The following is a 6,368-nucleotide window of genomic DNA, read 5'->3' as shown; positions in this document are numbered from 1 at the left end:
TTTAGTATTCGTAAAGTTTTAAAGACCAAAAATAAATCAGAAGTAACATGTATACAAAGATATCAAAAAGTTAATAAAACAGAAAATTCCAATAAAAGAAAATTGAACTAAAAGAACTACTGTCTTACAACCAAAAACGGTTGGCACCACGTATTGGGCAGCCAGTGTAACAAAATGAACTTCTGTTGGAGTGAAAGTAAAAAGAAAGATATACTCCAACAGAAGTAAGGAAAAAATAATAAACTATAGGAATAAAAATGAAGAGAGAGAGTGGGGTGTAAAGAGAGGGTGAAGTGGCTTCTACGTTGAGAAGCCGCAATAGGAAAAAATACTACTTTAGTGCAGTAGTACTGAAGAAAGGGGGGATTAGAAGGGATAGAAGTAGAAGTGGGAAGAGACAGAGGCAAACTGAATAGAGTTGGCTAGCAAGAGATGCAAGAAAACCACTTGACACTCAAGGATGGATACGGCTCGTTTGCATGCCTGTCGAAGAACAGTAGCTCTATATAGATAGTAATGATGACTAGAAGATGAAATAATAAAATAAGAATAATATACTGAAAATGAATGGAGATGAATAATGACTAAAAACGAACAAAATAAATAAAACTAACTAATCATGGGCGCCATGAAAATGATCTTCGATCATTTTCCCAGGTATCTTACACTGCTTTCAAATATTAAATATATTAAACCTGTAATAATGAACATAAAGGAATAATAAAATAATTGAAATACAAAATAAATACATATTTATTAAAAATAACTACTAGATTTTTAACAATCTCTGAGTTAGACAAGCATATATCATGTGACTCTAAACTGACATAAGTTATACAAAAAGTTATCTCTAAGATAACAACAATAATGTTATCTGTTACAAAATTACAGGTATAAGTACCTCTCACTAACATATAGGGTACAAAATTACATAAGTCTTCTACCAAATGGTTATAGTACGCCTGCTACGTACAACTAAAGGAAACTGACAAAGATGAAAATACTACAAATAAATAGGCCCAAGCCTCACTAAGGGAAAATACAATAATGAATAAATAAAGTTAAATATACAATTGACTAAAGTAGAAATGAAGTTGAGATAAATACCGACGATGACCTAAATTAACTGAACAAATGGAATAAAGCGAATAACAGTAAAATATTTGGGAAACAAGCTAGTAATATTAAAAAAATAAATTTACCCGAATTACATAAACCAATATCAAAACAATAATAAAGTATTAAAAACCTAATTTTCTCTAGGCTTATTCCTGTGCACAAGAAGTTACCGTAGATACAAAGTTTGGGAACCAAATAATCTAATATACAAATATGTCATATTAAAAAAAAACCAGAGGTAAACTAAATCTGGAAAAAAAATATAGTGTATTTAACAGATAGTCTGAAATATAAAAAAAAAACCAATAGTTACTAAAACACCTCACTAAATGTTCCCAAACGAGGTTGCGGTTGCATCCTAGAAAATGATGCACCAGGATGGTGCGACCCCATGGCTCCTGTAGGCCCAGGTGCCAAGACGAAAACTGAGCTGGAACGCTCCCATAGCTTGCTCCCAATTAGACATACTCCCATGATGACTTGACTGTGGCTGTAGTGGTTTCTCTAGGTGGTCAAATAAGGTCTATGACTTCATGGTAGGGTTTCTCCCAAATGGCTAAAAAACATTCCCAGTTTTATTTCTCATTTTAAACATGAGCAAAAAGCAAAGGGAAGAAGAAATAATTGAGGAACTTTTTAGAAGCAATAGTATAGAAAAACCGACCATTAAAACTGGAACAAAAACCAATCTCAGGTAACCTTGAACTGTTTTGAGTGTGAATACATGGACAAATGACATTGAAATGATTTATTTGAGGAAATATCTGTAAAAATATATTGAATTTATAAAATATTGGATGTTGAATAATTTAAAACCTACAGAGAAATGGTAATTATTTTCAATATTAATTTGAGGACTTCAAAAATGTTTGGTTATGTAAAACCAAAAACCCCATTAAAGATCGATATAAAGATAATATAAAGATCGAAATCATCTACACCCTTCCCTTAATAGATTGACTAAGAAAGTTTAACAATGGGACTAATATTTTAAATATTCCACAACAAAAAACACATGACAATGGCTAATTAAAAATTATTACAAAAAAAATAAATCTCACCGAATGATTCCTATTAGGCTCCAACAGGAGTTGTCACACACATGTCTCCCTAACTCGACAACCCTTGCTGGTAACTTTTACTTTAAATTGCTTGGTGTTATAAAATAAGTTGGATGAAATCATCCGCCATTCTATATGGTACCTCTATTCGACATAACAGCCAACAGTCAAGTAAAGAACGAGAGGCGCTTCTCCGCCAAGGTAAACGTCAAACTCTCTCAGAACCCGAATACTTCTCGATAGGTGGAGTACGTTCCATCACCGAGGTATGACGTCACCTCAGTGGTCCTATACGAGAATTTAAATGAGAGGCCGAGGGAAAATAATTATAATAATAATTAAAGAGCTAATTTTGTAACGTGACCGTTACAACACAACTCCTACTCTCATTTAAAAAATCATCGATTACGTCATCACGCCCAGATGGATGACGTTACTAGTATTATATACAGTCCAACCCGCTTATTTGAATAGCCTTCGTGCCAAGCAAAAGTATTCCTTTAACCAGGATATTCTAATAACCGATCATTGGTGGCGAGTAGAAATGTTTCGGGACCTCCAATTTCTATTCCTTAAACCGGGATATTCTTTTAGCCGGTATTCTAATAAGCGGGTTCCACTGTATATCCCAGAAAGTCCTAATTTAAAAATAAAAATCAATCTGTCTTAGGATTTCTCTTCAAATTTTCCCGTTCTCAAGATAATGAATTTATGCCAACTCAAACTAAACGTCCTCACTTATACTACAGTGTCGCGCCCGCTTGATTAGTTATTAAAAAACAAAGGGGTTTCCGGTATTGCAAACATTGCTTAGATTGCAAAAAACTCTTCGGGATTTCATCAATCAATGTTTAAAGAATATCTATCTACCTTGGCAACATTAAAATTTTTAGTTAAATTTCTGATTTAGGGTTAAAAATGGCCGATTTCGCAATTTTCAAAATTTTTAATCGCTTATATAACAAAAACTATTAACCTAAGAGAAAAATCACTAAAGACCTTTTCTGTTTGAAATGATTCAAAAAACCTAAAAAAAAAATTTTGATGCAAAAAAAAAATTTTAGGAAAGAACCCTAATCTTTCCCCTCGCCTGGCAAGGCCTTACGCTGTTCAGAATCGCCTGTAATTGTACACATTTCTTCTAAATGACTTACTCAAACACATACTTAAATTTAAACCTTACAGGAGAAAGTTTATTTTTCCCCAAAACTATGCACTTTTCGATTCACCTGGTAGATACACGTGCAGGGCTGATACCTGCCAGGTTATGGTTTTTAGTCTTGATGCGCTATGAATTATCACTATACAAATTTTTAGCCTTACGGGAAGACTGTTAGTCGGAGGGTTCACTAGCTCTTAAGACTATTTGTCGAACAGTAGAAACGCTGTTTACTAGTTTCTGGACTTGTTGAATATGGCTTCGGAGCATTTTAGCAGTTTGCATCCGGTCTCACAATGCTGCAATAGTGAAACCGTGATCTTTTATGAATGTTATCTTCCTTTTTTCACCTGTGCTGGATCGCCGTTGATGAGACTCGGTTTTAAGAGATCGTTGGTAAGTTGTCTGCACAACTGGACGACTGACATCCAATTGTCTTGCGATATCCCTTTGGCTTGTTAAATTTTCCAGCAGTGTCGATCAGAACAGAGTTTCGGTATTGTTCCATCATTATTAAAGGCAAAATTGCACGGTTGAACCAAATAGAATCACTCTGGTTGAATGGAGCAGAAATGAAAGCAAAGCTATTTACACGGTATCTGGAAAGCGAATTATTTCAACACATATTCTTCGAAAGATGTCGAATAAAGTCATGCGTTTAGGGTGGTTAAAAATGTGATCATTTAACAAAATAATTATCGAAAAAGAAGATAAACGCCGTCGTTGGTGGGTGCGGGCATGGGTTTTAGGAAGACAAGCCTAAAGCTTGTCACACATGGGGAGCTATACTATAATATAGTATGGTGCAAATGAAAGGAATAAATTCGCTATTTCGTAAACCGGCGACTTTTAGGAAAAATCTCGAAACAGGTTGATTTTTGTTTTTAAATTATGATATTTTGGCATATATGGCATACAAGTGGTGTCATCCATCTGGGAGTGATGACGTAATCAATGATTTGTTAAATGAGAATAGGGATCGTGTGCTAGCTCATTTGAAAGGCTATTCAATTCTCTATTCAGTAGTATAAACATTTACATAATTACGTGATACGTGACCGTGTCCTTTATTTGCTTTTCTTCTATGTATATTCGTCGTCTCTCTACTTAGGTATATGGTATATATTGTAAAAGCCAGAGATACGGGATGCAGCCAGAAAGCAGTTTCTTAACGAAAAGTCTTGAATTTAAAATATTGTTTATTATTTTTATTTCAGTTATTTTAATTGTTTTAATTGTAGTAAACTTTGTATCTAGGGCTTTTCGTCTTCCTCGTTTTAAGAGAGATGTTGCTGTTTTGCGTCTCTAAGGTGGAATCATTGCTTCGCGATGGTTTCCCTTAAATAGGCAGGCTGTTGATATTTGGTTTAGAGTTGTGACTGCATAGCTCCACCAAGGACGCATGAGATGCAGAAATAGCTATCTGGAGATGGTGGTCCAACTCTGAATCAAATAAAAACAGAAACTGCGTTTTCCATTTACATAATTATTTATATAGGGTGTCCAGAAAATTTTTTAAATTAAATTATTTGACAAGAAAAGAAGAATGTATGTAATTTATTTAATTTAAAATACATTTTACTACTGTCACAAATCAGAAAAAATATTTATTTCACAAATAAACATTGCTTTTCGCTTAAATTAAATGTTCAAAGTTCCAAGAGGCAGGTGGCTGGCGTTAGCTGGCTTTAACATTGAATTTAATCGAAAAGCAATGTTTATTTGTGGAATAAACATTTTTTTCTGTTTTCGGGTAACAGTAAAATGTATTTTGAATTAAGTAAATTACATATATTCTTCTCTTTTTTTGTCAAATAATTTACTTAAAAATTTCATCACGCCCAGATGTATGACGTCACTAGTATGACAGATATGCCAAAATATCATAATTTAAAAATAAAAGTCAACCTGTTTCGGGATTTTTTCTTAAAGTAGCCGGTTTACGAAATAACGAATTTATTCCGTTCATTTGCACCATACTGTATATTAAATTATATCTAATATCGCTCACTATAGCAATCATGCACTATAACTTTGCAGGCTCACACATTACTATAGTGAGCCTATATGAGATAAAGTATAATATATATTACAGTATAGCCCTTCGTGCCTAACAAGCTTTAAGATCCGCTTTTGGTCGATCATTTTATCTTTGTTATCTCACAAATATAACGAGTACGGATATTTTAATTTTAAATTTTATGTCTTCTTCGGTTATACCACTAATCTTCAAAGCTTCATTTAGTGATTTAGGTAATAGCATTTCCAGGGCAATCTTGATTTTTATATCCTTCTGCTTTAGAATTTCATAGTTCCATTGAATTGTTCCACAAGAATCGTTCAATTTTTCTGTTTACACATTCATTTCTCGTTCAACCGCTTTAAAAATTGACCGGTAAAAGTGAAAAACATGTTTAATCCATTCAACGCCATTGAATGACAACATTCAATGACATGTAATGATTCGCTTTTAAATTTACAGGGATCAATTTGGTTGCCTTATCCAAATTGAGAGGCAAAAGTGAACCGTGTAATTTCGCCTTAAGGAATACAATTCACTGTAAAGAGGCAAGTGTAATAGTATAATATCTCAGAAACTCTTTAGAACACTATCTACAATAGTTCACACAGTTCTCAAAACAATGAATTTTGCGAAGCTTTCTTGATTCGTAAATAATGAGTTTTGAGAATTTTATGATTTAATAGGTTTTGCGAATTTATTTATTCAGTTTGAAGGCTCGGTACAAACAATAATACATTTAGTTTGATTATTTAACATAAAACAAATTATAAACCTATGGAGACATAATATAAAAATTTCGTAAATTTTCTGAATGGCCCGTTTTCTCTACGCGCAGTGTATCAATATACAGTGGGTGATCATATTATTAGAGCCACCTCAGACAATTTTACTTTAATTTTGTATAATAATGGTGTGTAAGTTTTTTCTTTATATGGTCCACGTTGCCTTTGAAACTTTATAAATGGATGCTATGTTTCTGTTGGAGTGATTACTATTGAATATTAAA

General features: G+C 33.2%; 1 long non-coding RNA gene across 1 annotated transcript; it reads right to left on the bottom strand.

Annotated features, from left to right (window-relative positions):
* Positions 1-735: 735 nt before the first annotated feature.
* LOC126881344 (uncharacterized) lies at positions 736-2,259 on the bottom strand. The gene is made up of 2 exons (XR_007696807.1): positions 2,181-2,259; positions 736-1,675 (listed from the first exon to the last, which is right to left on the bottom strand). It is a non-coding gene; the product is annotated as an uncharacterized LOC126881344 (long non-coding RNA).
* Between the last annotated feature and the right edge of the window lie 4,109 nt (positions 2,260-6,368).

Source organism: Diabrotica virgifera, chromosome 3 (genome assembly GCF_917563875.1).
Source record: "Diabrotica virgifera virgifera chromosome 3, PGI_DIABVI_V3a".
NCBI lineage: Eukaryota > Metazoa > Arthropoda > Insecta > Coleoptera > Chrysomelidae > Diabrotica > Diabrotica virgifera.
This window is presented reverse-complemented; position numbering and strand designations above follow the sequence as displayed.